This window comes from Rhipicephalus sanguineus, chromosome 6 (assembly GCF_013339695.2).
Source record: "Rhipicephalus sanguineus isolate Rsan-2018 chromosome 6, BIME_Rsan_1.4, whole genome shotgun sequence".
Classification (NCBI taxonomy): Eukaryota; Metazoa; Arthropoda; class Arachnida; order Ixodida; family Ixodidae; genus Rhipicephalus; species Rhipicephalus sanguineus.
In genome coordinates this window covers 63,419,337-63,436,011 of record NC_051181.1, presented here as the reverse complement: position 1 = coordinate 63,436,011, position 16,675 = coordinate 63,419,337, and positions in this window count along the sequence as shown.

The window sequence follows — 16,675 nt, the reverse complement described above, 5'->3', positions numbered from 1 at the left end:
CGGCAAGAAGTAGACCTAAACTGTATGCGATAGAGAAAAGAGAATGTTGTGAATAATCTTAATCATCAGAAAAGAAAAGTTTGTGCTATAAATTCAGAAAATACTATAAGGAGTCGATGGCAGCCCACAGTGATGAAAACATTCACATTGTTCTACGTCCTTGAGAAACCTTGGATTTATGGGAGACGCTCCGGAAGGGAGGATTTTCTTCGCCTTTCGCCTGTTCAAAGCACACAACTTTTGTGAGTTTTTTTTATTTAGAAATGTGGAGGTGTCATGTACATATATACAGGTTGGTTCATGTACCTGATGTAATGATTAAACGTAAAACAAAAAGTGCTGTGCTACGGCATTGCGATCCACACCCCACTACAACTATGCATTCTTCATCCCATTCTCGAGCAAGTCTAATTATTTTACTCTGAGCTTATTTCGATATGTCGCCATATTTATTTGTCAGATAGGATGCCACATTTGCGAACACGTCCTCAGGCATTTGATGTAATCGATAAATAGTGAAATATTTACCGATATATTGTCGATCATAAGAGAAATAAATATAGCTTTTTTTCGCATAGTACTGACGGCCTCGCTTGAATTTTTCAGAGAAGGAAAAAAAGCACCGGTGCTCTGACGATCTACCACTTGACCATGCACTTTTTTGCGCTAGGAAAGGCTTAATAAGCCTCGGTAAGGACGGTTGATTACGCAGGCAGCGTTCGTGCATTTATGTATTGTACTTTAGCAACAGCGACGACTTGTAGACAACGCTCTTGTTACAATAACTTGTTCGTTAAAGGAATGAAGCAAAAGGCAAATATACACATCACCCGTCTCAGCGGCCTAGCGGCCCTGACGCCCCGCTTTTAATAACACAGCTGTTGTTTAGGTTCCCTTTAGTTGTCCAAATGTGAAATGTTTTTTTTGTATTTGGGTACACGTTAACGCACTGCAGATGATGATGATGTCTACCACTGCAACGTAACTCATGTTTGGAAAATAAAAGTACATTATCTATTTTATTTAATTGGTTCTAATAAAAAAGGCATGTAAGTGAAGTACAAATACGGTACCGGCTAATAAAATATCCATGTTCTTGAACGTTATATTGGCGCAAGTTAATAAAGGTGTCCAAATGTGGAGTTACGTTTGGCCCCGGAGTTCCTCGTGGAAAACGCCATTGATCGTGCAGTAGTCAGCCGGAATGCTGTTTCTTCCCCGTATCGAGGCTCAGACTGATGCAGGAACACCGAGTTTTCCTGGAGTTTTCTTCATCGCAAAAAAGCTATGCATGTCGCCGTGGAGGGATTCCCGGAAAACGACGTTCAAATTCGGAGACCCCTTTCTGGCTCGATGTTCTCGGCATAGGATAGGAACTCTGGAGGTATTCTCAACATACCTCCCATTCTTGCATTTCTTCACCCGAGCGCCGACATGAAGGTTTGAACGAGGTGGAGTGGACTGTCTCCCCGAATTCGACACCTCTCCTTTCTTATGCGATATTTGTACGCGTGGGACAGCGCCGCTGCAGCCGCTCTCATCGCACCGGGTGAGGCTTCCATCCATTGGCAGCCTTCAGCTCTTACGAGTGTTCTGGCATCGGCAGCAGAGGTCACAGACCTTTCACTCCAACCCTCCTTCGGACTCAAACTTCTCGCCGTCATTCCAGCAGTGGAGCCCTCGGGGCGTGGAGAGTGATCATCATTGTGCGGTTAACTGGTATTCCCCAATTGGACTTCTCGCCCTACGAGTGTATTGTGTGACTGTTTGCCTCTTTCTGGAGGCCTGACTCCGGGGCGGCAAGTCACAGGATTGGCAGGAGCTGCGGCCACCGGTTTCAGGGCCTAAAGTGTTCACAGATACGGCGCTAAAGCCTAAGAATTTTGTAGTAGTGCAGTTAGGCCGACTGAGCTGATTCAGTCGTATTCTCTCTCACCTGTAAAAAATGTAAATCAACCTACGTTCCTCATTGAAGGAACACGCCTCCTCACTGGAAAACATCAGCTATGGGACGGACGGCTGGAGGCAGCTACCTCACGAGACCGCCAATCCCCACTGCTTACAGCAGCAACTATATGAAATACGAGTACCTGTTGCTGTCTCTAGGGAAATTGTATAGTGTAGAATTGTTTGTCGCCAAGCTGACTACCGTTTTGTGAAAACGTATATTTCGTGCATTTTGTATTTCTTTTGTGTATGGCTATGGAAGCACTGCTGCTGTTACACCCAGCGCGAGCAGGACCACATCAGGAGACCAACCATCTCCTTACGTGCTGATCGCGGGCAATGCTTTTGTATTGATCGAACAGTGAATAAATGAATGAAATAATCAATTGTTTATAAATTTAAAAATGTCTTAGAATGGTTCCTTGCTGGGATAGTTGGCGAATTGCAACATAGGTGACAGCGCACAAAACTGGAAAGCATGACGACAGAGTGTAAAGAGCGCGCACTTCCAACTGTTTATTCTGCTGACGATACCAGATATGTACATACGAAGTGCCAGCGGGGTAAGGAAAAGAAGAAAACTCAGAAGATAGAATAATCAGCATGAAATGCACAGGGTGATATAGACAGTCTTCATCACCAACTTTCTAAAAAAAACATTAGCTCATCCTTGGTCAACTCATGCGATGGCATGCTGACACATCCCTCTACCACGCGAGCAATCTCTACCGCCTCAAATATTTCCTTGACGCACTGGTCATCGTGGCGATAAATAATGGCACTTTTTGAAACTCAGGTTTGCAAGGCTCAGGACGCCGACATGTTGACGTATCAGCACAGTAACCGAAGTGTAAGCTAAGAGGGCCTTGGGTACCATGTCTTATATTGTTGTTGGGCTCTTTTAGCCTAGTGTTTACGCATAGGCCCGTCTTCCTCATGTATTCGCGTCCGCAAGACAACGGCACGCAGTACACAAGGCCCTCGTCACAAGAGAGGAACCGATTTTGGTACCGAATACTGCACAAATTTTCTTCTTTGCTTTAGCATTGGTTTGTTTTCTTACAAAGATCTGAATTGTTTAGTGGAGCTGAAAAGATAACATCGACACCTACATGTTTTACAATCTTGTACAGGTTACGTGACATACGGTGAATATATGGGACAACGGCTGTTTCCATGCGTGCATCGAAACCTGCAACATCATTGTTGTCAGCCCGCCGGGCTGCTTTCATTTTTTGCAGCAAGTCTTCAACCACTGAGACCACCAGGTTTTCCGGGTATGGCGTCTCAAACAGCCGTCTATATCGAAGCGCTAGGTTTTTCTGGAGCATATGCTCGCATGAATTTGACAGCGCATTAGTAAAACAGTATTCAACAATGCTACGATTCACAAGCTTGGACTGAGCGAACACAGCGGGTAATAAGGCTGTTATTGCTCTGAGTTCATAGCCCAGAGCAAGAATACTTCGCAGCCTCAATCTCGGACCAAGTGCGTCATTGAACCCTGGAAAAATGCGTCGAAACCGCTGGCGATGTTACGACAAGTAGGAAGGTCCGTACCGGATCATGAGAAGAACATTTGCACTTCGCAGGGGTTGGACGTGCTGGAACGATCAGTACACTGTAGTCGCACAGTGCGGTTGAAAGCAGTGTCCTACTATCTGTGCAGTAACCGCCTCTGTGTGCTCTCCTCCGATAAAGACGGTTGTTTTGCCGTTTTTTTTAATGATGTCTTCCGAGGGAAAGCTGCCGATACTATAAACAGCAACTTCACCAGTATGGACCAAGTAAGTATTATAAAGGTTAATGCGCTAGCTAGAAAGCTTTGTAAACGTTTCGGAATGCAATCACTCGTGACACAATGTCAGGAAATGAAAAGCTTCTTTCGATATGTCTTTTTTCACAAAGACCCATAGAGTTGGTTGCCGTCTTCGAGTGAATATTTCAGAGCAGCGTACCTGGAAAAACGTATGGCTCTGTTTATGCAACATAAGCTGTCCACACTTAGGATAGCAGACCCATTCTTAGTCAAAAATAGTGCAGAGGCTGTTGAGTTTTTGCCGCATCATAAGAATACAAATTTATAGGTCATTTCAGTAGATACAAAGGATCTTTTTTGCTCGTTATCTTAGGAAGCTCTAATATGTGTTGAATAAACACTTCATAGGTTAGGGGACATTTCGTTTCAAAGCAGTAGCGGAGTATCTCTTAGTGTGTTTTGGAGATGCTTGACACGTACCTGCGGTCTAAATTAGCCTTAAGTGACAAAGGAGTTTTACCTGCAAAAACATGGAGTTTGTATTGGGTCATGTATTGTCCATGTCCTTAGTGGCCTGTTTTTAGCCATGCTTGACGGGAAGATTATGAAATGTTTCGAAGAAACGAATGTAATCTAAGTTTTTAAATTGGTACAGGATTTTCAATACATCATTGACAACGCTAATTCGGATTTTTATCAAACAGCTGGGAACGTGCTTGACATCCTCAGACGAAACCTCACCCCTCTAGTTTTGACTCATGAAATGCCAGATAACTATTTCATCAGGTTTGTACAGCTTCGGCTAAAGTTTTTTAATGATTGCATTTGTTGTGGTTATGAACCCCGAGCAATAAAAGCCTTGTTACCCGATGTGTCCGCTCACTCCAAGTTTGTGAAGCGTAGCATTGTTAAATAGTGTTTTACTAATGCGCTGTCAAAGTCATGCGACCATCAGCTTCGAAAAATCCTAGGGCTTCAGAATAGACGGCTGTTTGAGGCAAGATACCAGGAAACCCTAGTGGTCTCTGTGGCTGAAGACATGCAGCAAAAAAATTGGCCGCGTATCTGCGTGCTTCGCTGCAAATGTCGTGTAAAGACGATAGAAGAGGCGCTGTGTGAGATATGGACGCCATCTGGCAATACGTCGGGAAACATGAGTGCTGTGTTGCGTGCTGGTAGTCCCGGCGCAGCAGCAGGCGAAGACCGGCGGTGACCAACGCGACCGGCGGGAACGCCAGCCAGCCCGAAAACGCGGTTTGGCGCGAAGCGCTGAAGCAGTGAAACGTCCGCACTCAACGAGTACTCTCCACACCCTCTTTTATTTACACGTCGCCTGGGTAAAACAGGAACGCCAGAGCGGCGCCCACAACCGGCAGCCTGAAGGCCGCCCACAACGCTGCTTTTTCATTTTATAAATATTTTTTTTTCACCTTCTTGGCCTTCTCAAAACTAAAGTTTTTCAACACCAACCCATGGCGTTCGTACAGTGCAATACAGAACCGAAACCGAAACACAACAATGAGCTCGTGCGAAGGGCACGGAGGCAGGCAAATTTCAGCGCCATCGCATTTTCAGCTTTGTTGAAACAGCGCTTACTAGACGACGACGAAGTAAAAGAAGGCACACGACAGGCAGCGCCTGTCCTGTGCCTTCTTTTACTTCGTCGTCGTCCAGTGAGCGCTGTTTCAACAAAGATGAACGCATGCCAACTCGCTCAAGCTTCCATTCTTATGCATTTTCAGCGCAGCTTAAGAAACTAGGGTCCTTAAAATTACGTATGTATGCATTTTCTATTAAAGGAACACGCCACCTAATACTTACCTAGTGATGTTGCACCTCAGATATGCATGATATTTACTTTTTGATCGACAACGTTCACAAGTATGAAGAGCCGTACCAGTTCAAGACGGCTTGCCCTTGGGCAAGTGGTTCAACTTTGGCCGAGTGGCTGAATCGAGGGACGTGCCGACAAACAGAAAGACAGACAGACAGAAAGACAGACCAAAATTTCTGCGTTTAAGTTCCCCAAGAAAGACTATCGTCTTTAAAAAGAAAACACTCCGCAGGCTGACAAGGATGATGTTGCAGGTTTCGATGCACGCAATAAAATAGCCGTTGTCCCATATGTTCACCGGACGTCCCGTGACCTGAACAAGATGGGAAAACGTGTAGGTGTCGGTGCCGCGTTTTCGGCTCCACTAAACATTTCAGTTCTTTGTAAGAAAATGAACCAATGCAAAAGCAAAGAAGAAAATCCGTGCAGCATTCGGCTCCAAATTCGGTTTGCGTCTTGTGACGAGGGCGTTGTCTATCGCGTGCCGTTGTCTTGCGGACGCGTATACATGGGGCAGACGGGCAGATGCGTAAACACGAGTCTAAATAGCAAAACAAGAATATAAGAGGCAGTAACCAGGGCCTTCTTAGCTTACACTGCTGTTACTGTGGTGATAAGTCTACACGTAGGCGTACTCACCCCCATATTGTCAAACAAGCCTCAGTCGAAGTTCGTCCTTCACTCGACCGAGCTGAGCGCAGCGCCACCGGTCGACTGAAAATGACGCCACGCTTCTCAAGAATTGCTGCAGATAATCGCTGATAGGCAGTGACTTGTGCTGCTTAGAAACAGCGCTCCCATTGACTTTTTGAAGAGAATGTGAAGCGTTGAGTGAAGGGACGTTCAGAATACGGGGGTGAGCCTTGGAAACCTGACTACAAAAATAGCGGCATTGCTTATCGTCACAAATACCAGTGCGTGAGTGAAATAGTTGAGGTGGAAGAGATTGCTCGTGCGGGAGAGAGATGTGTCAGCATGCCATCGGTGGCGTTGACCAAGGATGAGCTAAGCTTTTCCGAAAGTAGCTGATTAGGATTGTCAATATCACCCTGTGCATTCCATGCTGATTATTCTATCTTTTGACTCTTTTCCTTACCCGCTGGCACTTCGTATGTAGATATCTATACCTGGTATTGTCAGCGGAATAAACAATTGGAAGTCAGCGCTCGGTAACTCTGTCTGTGTCGTCGTCCTTTCCTGTTTTGTGCGCTGTTACATATGTTGCGTATGAAGTTTTAGAGAAAGAGAAACCGTTCACACTACTGTAGCGGAAAAAAGACGCCGACAATAGAAGGTGGAGTACAATGGGCAAGCGGTAATTTAAATATAAAATGTATCCTAAAAAAACCAAGCCTTATTTGCCTTTCAATGCAATGGCGGCACAAGACCACGACGCATGCGTGGCGAAATGGACAAAACTGTAAGAACAAGTTTTTACGCTTCGATACAATAATGACGCCGCACGCACTCTCAAGTTTCAGACAGTTTAACGAAATCCTCCTTGAAGAAGCAAACAGAATAAAGTATGCATCTTACAAATGCCAAAAAAATTTTTATTCTGTACCAACCAGCAAATCTTGTGCCTCGGTCCCTCTATTATGTTCAGCGAACTGCTATGAAGAGTAAATGTATGAAATAAAATAAGTTAGGAAGCACCATCATTGGCAACGGTACATTCCTGCTCTTTGCTCTGTGTTACGTTGTTTAGAGATGAGGGCCTCTCCGATGACGCTAATGACAGAAGATGTGGCCACGTCTGCAGGGACAGTTAGGTACTCCGTTAAGCTGAGACTTTGTGCGCTCCATCCGTTGCCGCAGAATATCCGGTATTGACACACCTTTTAAGCGATGATGTCATGTAACGGCCTCTTCACGTGACGTCCAGATGGAGTCATAAATTCAACCCATCTTTGACGTCATCATGACGTTGCCCGTGATAACCGTTCGTATTGAAGCCGACGAGGTCTGGCGAAGTATAATCACATGTCCTCAAATCTAGCAAAGCATCTTGACTCATGTTGCATAAGTATTCCCCTCTCAAATATCAAACGGAATAAAAGATTTCTTTTCAATACGCGTTCTTAGATTTTGCGATGAGCAAACAAAGCCCTCTTTAGTAGATTTGAAGCAGGATTCGAGCATGGTACACATCGTGACTATTCTAACTGCGAAACTATTTTGCCGAGGACGCTACCTACTCGGTGCATTTCGGTGGTAGCGGGGTGCGGTTTTCGTAGTGCGTTCATAAACGGACCGAAATTCCTCGAGCCAATAGCCACGCGATCTCTTACGCATTCGTCTGAGATTAGTAGATTGCGAAAGCCATGTTGTTTTTGTTTTCCTTCGTTTTCTTCTCTAATTATATTGCGAAGTATGATAAGGTATCACCAAGTCTGCAATGCGATATGGTTCTTGAGACATATAAGACTTTCGTCCTTATAGATTGCGCCATAACTATCTCAAAGAGGCTGCGCAAGGCGGGCAACTATGGCAAGACGCTTACAAAGCTAAGAAACTAGACATCAGGAATTGCGTTGATGCCTTTCGACAGAAACGGGTGGGCGCGCATCGCCCGCTACTGGCCTGCGACCGGGAGCCATCATCTTGGCATAACCCCGCCAGCAGTATGCACTAAAGTCTAGAATAATTTTTGTGCGCCTGCCCCCGTGCTTGAACCGCTATGGTTAGCCGCCATGTTTGTCCTTCCCGTGGCTACACTGAAGGAACTGCTTCTCCCTGCCGGCAAGCACACCGAGGACATCAAGGCAGTTCCTTATTTCCGTTGCGACACTGGCCTGGACATGCGGCTATAAAGGCCACCGGCTACTTCGTGGGACATAGATGCTATGACCCTCTCCGTTTTTAATATTTTCACACCCACTACTCACCAACCCCCTCAGACACTGAGTTGCGCTGCCACCTTCAGCTGCAAAACTTCATCTGCTCTTCATGTCAATGTCATTTCTTTCAACGATGTTCTAGTCAGGTCACAACAATGAACAAGCGCGTGAAACAAAGCATCATGTATGTTAATGTTTCTTGAAATGATCCGTTTCTTGAAAGCACTCACCCACTAACGGAGATAGGCGATGATTCGGGTTGCAGGAATATCTAATATAGGAATCTGTCAAGCTAAGTGAAACTGACAATTCCAGCGTCATCACAAGGGAAGACCGCACTGCTCGTCTCTTCGTCTGCTCATGCTGGTCTTACTTAATAGCTTCAACATCAAGCGCACTTCGCTTCACGTTTCATTCCCAGTGTCTTTCGCAATATGCCGAACTCGGCGCTTAAGATGCGTTTAGATGCATCTGACAGGATATCATCCGCGAATCTTTGTGGATAACCCAGCATCGCGTGAAAAGAATAATGGAAAACTGAATTATTAGAGGAATTCTACACTCACACCAGCTCGGGCAACAGAGAGAATCAATTTCAAGCACTTACGATATCCAAAGCTCTCTTCTATAGCAATACCACACGTTGCATTGTCTGTGTAGATCACGCGAGCTTCCGCTCGATTGCTGGGGTCTGGGTGTTCAGAAACAAGCAAATGTTCAGATATAACACCGTTCTTGGTGGTTTAGTTCCCACATGTTTACACTTCGAGTAGATAAAAAAATGTACACTGCTCGTGCCGAACATAGATGCAATAGATGATTCCACTCATCAGCGTGCTCAGAAAGTTCGTCTAGCGTAAGATATCTACGTCTCTAAATGACAAGTTGCTTTTCCAGCTGTATTCGTTATCATCAGGCGTGAGCCGCAGATCTGCACGTTTAGGAGATAGTTATGAGTTCGCCATAGTAGTAATCGTACCCTATAGATGTAACCATGTTTTTGCCTTCATATTGTTATTGAATAACATAACATTTGTCTTTTCGTATATAATATTTTACTATATGTTTTACTTGGTGGCACCTTATACAGTTTTGTAACTAAGCTGCCATGACTCCACAATTGGCATATTTATCGCCTAGATATAGTCTGTCTTTTAACAACTACACGAATAATAATATTCCAAATTTTAGTACACAGTTCAGGAATGCTATTGTCTGAATTAGAATAGAACCTGATTTTCGTACCACAAAGACTTGCCGTTTTTTTACATTTCTGAAGCTTTCTGGTCATAGGCACAATACAATGCCACGAAAATAGTATCATTGGTACCTGAGATGAGTGTGGTAATAAAAGTGCCGGTGTCATCACTTGGAGTGTACAGTACCAGGGCATGTTTCCTGCAACCAACAAAAGTGTATTCGTTGCTTGTTTTTATATTTCTCCTGATGTTTACGCAGTGTAAAATCGCGTATGCTACAAAGAATCTTGAGAAGATACTTCGTTATTCGGAAGACTTTTTTTCAGCTGTTAGTAAACAATTTGTTTGTAATACGTAATGTAGTAACAGAAACTTTGTAATGTTGGCAATTGTAGGTAGTGACAGTGCTATGTGTAATAAACCACTAAAGTCAATACGTTACCACACACCGTGCTTGTGTTTGAAACACTGAGTGACTTTGTTCCTTCAGGTGCTTGCAAAGCATATTTGCTGGTATAGCGAAATGTTGCATGTATATTCAAGCTGCAATGGTTTGCAATTCTGCTTACTCCCAAATATTCGGTGTTAGGGGCGCATAGAACTTTCTTCCTACTGCAAGGCGGCCATTATGCGGGATGGCATCATCGCATGTCGCCAAGATGTAATAAACAGAAAGGGTTATAAGCAACTAGAAGCCGTTGTGCGACACGATGGGCAAAATAGCTGCAAAGTTATTCCGCTCATAGCATGAGCTTGAGTGCAATTTTTAAATGAGTGCTGCAAAGCGGGGATATTGTTCCAAAGCCCAAACACACTGCCCCAAGGACGTCTTCTGCGCACGACAAACCCTCTACATCTAAAAGGCTCCTGAGTAGTTCCCGATATCGATGTATATAAATACACACCTTGGTTTGCCGTTGCCTGCATTCAGCGACCAATCGTAGGTAGCGGACTGAGCCTCCTCATCGTATTCCGTGCGGATCACCCTTAAACACTCAAACATTGGATCACGGTTCACGTCTTTCACCACTGCAATGTCGCGAAACTGTAGGAACAGCTGAAAATAAAAAGGAATCGTACCATAAAATGTTCCGTTCTAAGACAAACCTTCAGGGAAAATAACCTGTTCGCAACGACTCTCTGAAACATAGATTGTAAATGTCCACACAGCAGTGGTGACAACACAAGCCGGACAAATTAAGAAAACTAAATAGAAATTAGGTTATCTGGTAAACATAAGGTACTGGCACACACACGCACGCATGTTTATATATATATATATATATAAACATGCGTGCGTGTGTGCGCCAGTACCTTATATATATATATATATATATATATATATATATATATATATATATATATATATATATATATATATATATATATATATATATATATATGTTAGAGTAACCTTGGTTGCCGCAAGGCTTTAAGCAGTGTTGGCGGTGGTAACGCGTTACTTTTTTCGGTAACATAGTAACGTATTCGTTACTCTTTAGGAACTGTAACGGGTAACGACTTACGTTAACATTTTTCGGTAACGTGAGGTGTCCCGTTACTCGTTACTTTCTTTTACATTATCCCGGAAGTTTTACACAAAATTCCCTCGTCTATATAGACGCCACTATTGCAGAGCTCGCCCCAACGTTCTATTCAACGTTCTATAGTCATGCTGGCCTGTCAGACGTTACGAATAGACTGTTGGGCGACTTGGTAATTCGTGATGAATGAAAATAGTGCAAAAAAAGCGTAGGACGAGACGAAGAAGGCTACAGCAGATGCGCTTGTGCTGTAGCCTTCTTCGTCTCGCCATACGTATTTTCGCGCTGTTTTTCTTCATCAGGCTGTAAGAGTACCATCCAATGCGTCCTTCGAGTGCCCATTTAGTGTAGGTGCGGACATATTCATTAAGAAGAGATGTAATCTGTCCGATGACAGCTTTGAAATGCAGCTGTTGCTTTATGTCTATAACAAGCTGTAGTTATTAGAAAATTCTCCTTGTAATAATCTAGCGATGGTTATCAACTTTATTTTCAAAATGAAATATACTTCTTTCTATCAGAAACTGCGGGCACACGTTTCTATAGTTACCCAAATTTTCAGCGAACAAGGCTGACCTCGAACGCCTTCACATAAACGCTCGCAATTTTTGAGACAAAGACACGGATTTTCAAAGGGGAAAATTGCATGTGTGCAAATCTTTCTTCCCCAAAACTACATGGTTTAAGCACTTTTTATGACTATTTGATCATCTATCTTGTTAGTAGAAGCGCACCGGCAGAATTACTGCAAACTCATTGAGAGTTGTGGTGTTTTCTTTAAGGAGAGCGTTGATGATAAAATCTAATTTTGTGTTTAACGTCACACTGAGAAAACGGATTTACCATGTGCCACAGAATCAGCAGCCTTCACATCTAACGGTACAGGCGACTTCAGGCCACTCCACTATTTCCAAGCACTGGCGTGGCAGGGGGAAGATGGTGGGGGGTTCAACTCTCCTCCCAACTCCCCCCGAAATCTTTCAATTTTCCATGTGTATATGTACAGGCACACATGCAAACGCACGCACAACCGTACATAAAGCATGGTTTAACGCCCCCCGCCCAACCCCTGAAAAAAATGTCTGCCTTCACTACTGTTGCCATGGTACGGCACATTTGTGCAACCTATTCTCGTTAAATCGGTACTTCGCGCAAAAATTGTCGTTTGTGACAGAAGTTTTGTGTGAATTATAAATATCAGCTTTTTAAAACTGTTATTTGGGATTCCTACAGTGGACATGCGGCGAATAACATTTCTGACCATAGAGTAACGGCGGAACTAACGTCCATTACTTTTTTACGGTAACTGTAACGGTAACGCGTTACCTTTTATAAGACGCAACGTAGGGCGGTAACGCGTTCCTTTTTTGTTAGCGTAACGAGTAACGTATTTAGTTACTTTTTTTCGGTAACGCCTACAACACTGGTTTTAAGTATAAACCTATAGGCGCCTTCATGAAGACACCTGTCTATTTGGTGTCGACGTTTCGACGGGAGCCCCATCTTCTTCAAGATGTGTGAATTTAGGTAAGGCACATCGTCCTAAACTACCAAAATAAACAGTTGTTTTTAGGAAGGCGCATATATATATATATATATATATATATATATATATATATATATATATATATATATATATATATATATATATATATATATATCATCATCAGCCTGTCTACGCCCACTGCAGGGCAAAGGCCTCTCCCATGTTCCGCCAATCAACCCGGTCCTGTGCTTTCTGTTGCCACGTTATACCTACAAACTTCTTAATCTCATCTACCCACCTAATTTTCTGTCTTCCCCTCACGCGTTTGCCCTCTCTTGGAATCCAGTCAGTTACCCTTAATGACCACCGGTGATCCTGCCGACGTGCTACGTGGCCGGCCCATATCCATTTCTTCTTCTTAATTTCAACTATGATATCCTTAACCCTCGTTTGTTCCCTGACCCACTCTGCTCTCTTCCTGTCTCTTATTCGGCTCATTCGGCTCATTCGGCTCATTTGGCACATTCGGCAAGCACTATCAAATCATGAATGGTAGTCTACCACTATCTCTCAAGAGGAAGGTATATAACAGCTGCATCTTACCGGTACTTACCTACGGAGCAGAAACCTGGAGACTTACAAAGAGGGTTCAACTTAAATTGAGGACGACGCAGCGAGCGATGGAAAGGAAAATGATATATATATGTATATATATATATATATATATATATATATATATATATATATATATATATAATATATATATATATATATATATTGTAAAGCAGACAGAACGGAGACAACGCCTGTACGTTGGCTTGGCTCTTATTCTGCTTGTTCCGTACGAGCTTGCGCCCCGCAACCTTGTTCTGCCTCTTCGACTTCAAATGTGACAAATATCTCTGTTTCTGGGGTAACCATAGTGTACTCTTCAAAACATATACAGTCAAATCCGGCCATACCTAACGAGGACAAATCGCCTTATTTTTCTATCGAACTATTTTCCAACACAACAGTGTTTTAACGTCAAGGTATACAAAAGTTTACGGCCACATCGACAAAAAATGGACGGAACACATTATATATTGGACTGACGATACTTATGTCGCAAATCGAATGAGGACAGTTAACAGGTCTCAAATTCAGATTTCAACATCCGCACGAAGGCGCATTACAATTTTTGGACGTCGAAGTTTCGTTCACTCCTGAAGCGCACATATGTTGGGCGCACATTCCCCGCTGCAAGAAACGCTCTCATAAAAGTGCTCATTCAAAGGTTATAAAACGAAGCATTGTGACAACATGCTTAAAAGCAGCTCTTCAAAACTCGTGCATTCATCAGGTGACAGCCAGCGTCGGAGCACAGCTCAGCCAGATAAAGAAAGCTGGATGACCTTCATATTTGATATTCAGTGTTTGTAAGACTACCCTGAAACAGATGACACAGAAAAAAAAAATAAATGAAGAGAAGACAGTGGGGCAAGTGGTCCCACACATTCATGCCATATCGCACAATCTAAAAAAGATTGGATCCCGTCATGGTGTCCGTGTTGCGATATCAGCGTCGTGTAAAATTTCTGCTGTGTGCACTACGTTGAGCAGAAAGAAAAAGAAGACGTGTTGCACGGAGCATGCGACCATTTTACTGTGTGCGCCTCTGGAGTTGTGTACCTCATTCCACTGAGTTGCACTAAAGAGTATATTTGCCAAACCGGGCAGTGTTTCAACGACAGGGCCAGACAACACCGTCTCAAGGTTAAAAATGGTTTTGGCAGCCTGATGGCAGCGTATTGCAAGGTGTGTGGATGCTACCCCAAGTTCACGGAAGCGAAATTTATAGGCAGAGCGAGAGAAAAAACGGAGAGAGAAGTAATGGAGGCGTATTTCATCAGGCAAAGGGGCGACGCCTGCGTCAGCACGGCTTCAATATCCCTTCATGATAAAGAGATTAGTTTTCTCAGCAGTACGTTGCGGTTCTATGGTTGTTAAGAAAAATGCGATGCGCGCGCACTCATCATGTGGTTTGGCTTGTGCTATAAAGTCATCTTTCCGTTGTGGAATAAGATTAGTTGGAAGTTTGGCGCCAGTCGTATTCCTTTGTGCTTTGTGTCCTCGTTCGGTTTGCGCCAAAAGTATCCTCAGTTATGAAACAGTAGTTCAAGCCACAATTCTACTATATATCGAACATGGGGCATGGCGATAGGCCCTCAGGCGTTGACTTTTCCTCACAAAGAGTTCACTTTTTCGTCCGAATACGGACTTTCTAGCACGTATTTGGAAGCGTGAACGATGTTACTAAGAGGGCACCACCAGCGCAAGTAGGAACTATCGTTTGCCATCGCGTGCTCTCTCCCGTGATTACTTGTCGCGACCATCGTGCGGGCTCGCCGTCGCTTCTCCGCTTTCTTTGCTAACCCAATGGCTGCCCTAAAATGGAAGAACCTGGTTGTTCTGCGCAAACCTGGCGATAATCAACACAGTTTAATGTCGGAAAACAAGTCCCACGTCACCGCTGCGTACAGGATCTTAAGAAGCACGCTCAGTGGAATATTAAAAATCACGCCATCTCCCACTAAAGGGGACCATGAGGCGATGCGAAGCAGCGTTCCGGCATGTCGAGCCCGCGTTTCAGAGGGGGAGTGGAGAGTGGAAGGGGAGATGGGAAAGGGGGTAGATAGGGGAAGTGGAGAGGAGTAGGGGAGGGTAGGAAAGGGGAGGGGGAGTGGGGAGAAGAAAGGGAGTGGAGCTGAGGTGTGTGGAGAGGGTTGCGCATGCGCAGTAAGGGCGGCCACACCGCCCACCACTGGTTTGAACTCCGCCATAAGATGCTTCGCATTTAAAAAAACGCCAACGTTAGGGCCAAGGCAGACTGGAGGTTTCCAGCGCCCGACGAGTACGCACAGCTGCGTGTCAAGGTGTTGAGTCGCTGTTTACATCGATATCGTATTTTCTCACTTACGACCCGTCCATTTATATAAACCCCATACTGAACTACCAACCATGGAAAAATAGAAAATGAAAAAGAAAAATAACTTCGCATATTGCTATTAAGCCCCCTTCCTTGCATTATCGCGAAGCAGGACCATGAAGCCCACTTGCGCCCGAAATTCGCATCGAAATAGCGGGGAATTCTTTAAAAGCTTTAGATCGAATTATGTCAAATGTATAGAACTAATTCTAATTTCTAGTGAGTTAGATATATGCGGCTTGGACTGTATATGCATATAAAATCGGTTCCACGAAAGTTATTTTCAGTATTCGTGATCAATGAATGGTATTTATAAACCGTCATTTACTAGTGAAGAGGTGTAGTAAGTCTCCGGCTTTTTCTGTTGTACCATTCTCTTACAACTCATCCTGTATCATACGCTGCAACGCCCCATACTCATCTGAGAGGCGCCATTCCCCTTCACGCCCTGCATGAACATCGAACCACAAATGTTTGAAGCAAGTGTATGTTCATGTACTCAATTTCGGAGGAAAACTGCTACGTTTTTCGGACAGCATTTTCAAATGATACAGATAAATGACCGCATTCGTTCATTTCCTCACTCATGACTCAAGTTGCACCCGATATCCTCCTCGGGGGGGGGGGGGGGGCAATTTAATCATCCTCAGGTTGACAGCTTATCGTTACCCTCATGTTAATAATAATAATATTTGTTGGGGTTTAACGTCCCACCGAGTTCCTTGTTAGAGTAAAGGAACTGAAGCTAGATATGAGCCCATTACAAATCGAGCAACAGTTGCACTGGATAAGTGATCAATTTTTGAGCAAGCATTATCGGTTAACACAATCTGCCTCAGGGTAGCTACATTGCCTAGACACACGTTCGGTCATCTGACATTCGTTCAACGATTCTTCGCATTCGTCGGATGATTTCACTGAAGTCATTCAACTTCAGTGATGTGCACAGGATCAGCGGACGCAGAGAAGGGTCATTTGCGAATATCCATGGCCAATCATGTGGATTATTCGCCAACATGGCAGCCGTAGTCACATGACGGCCGTTCGCTCTTCTAAGCCCACAGCGCCATTCTCCAGCTTAAGCCAGTGCCCTTACAT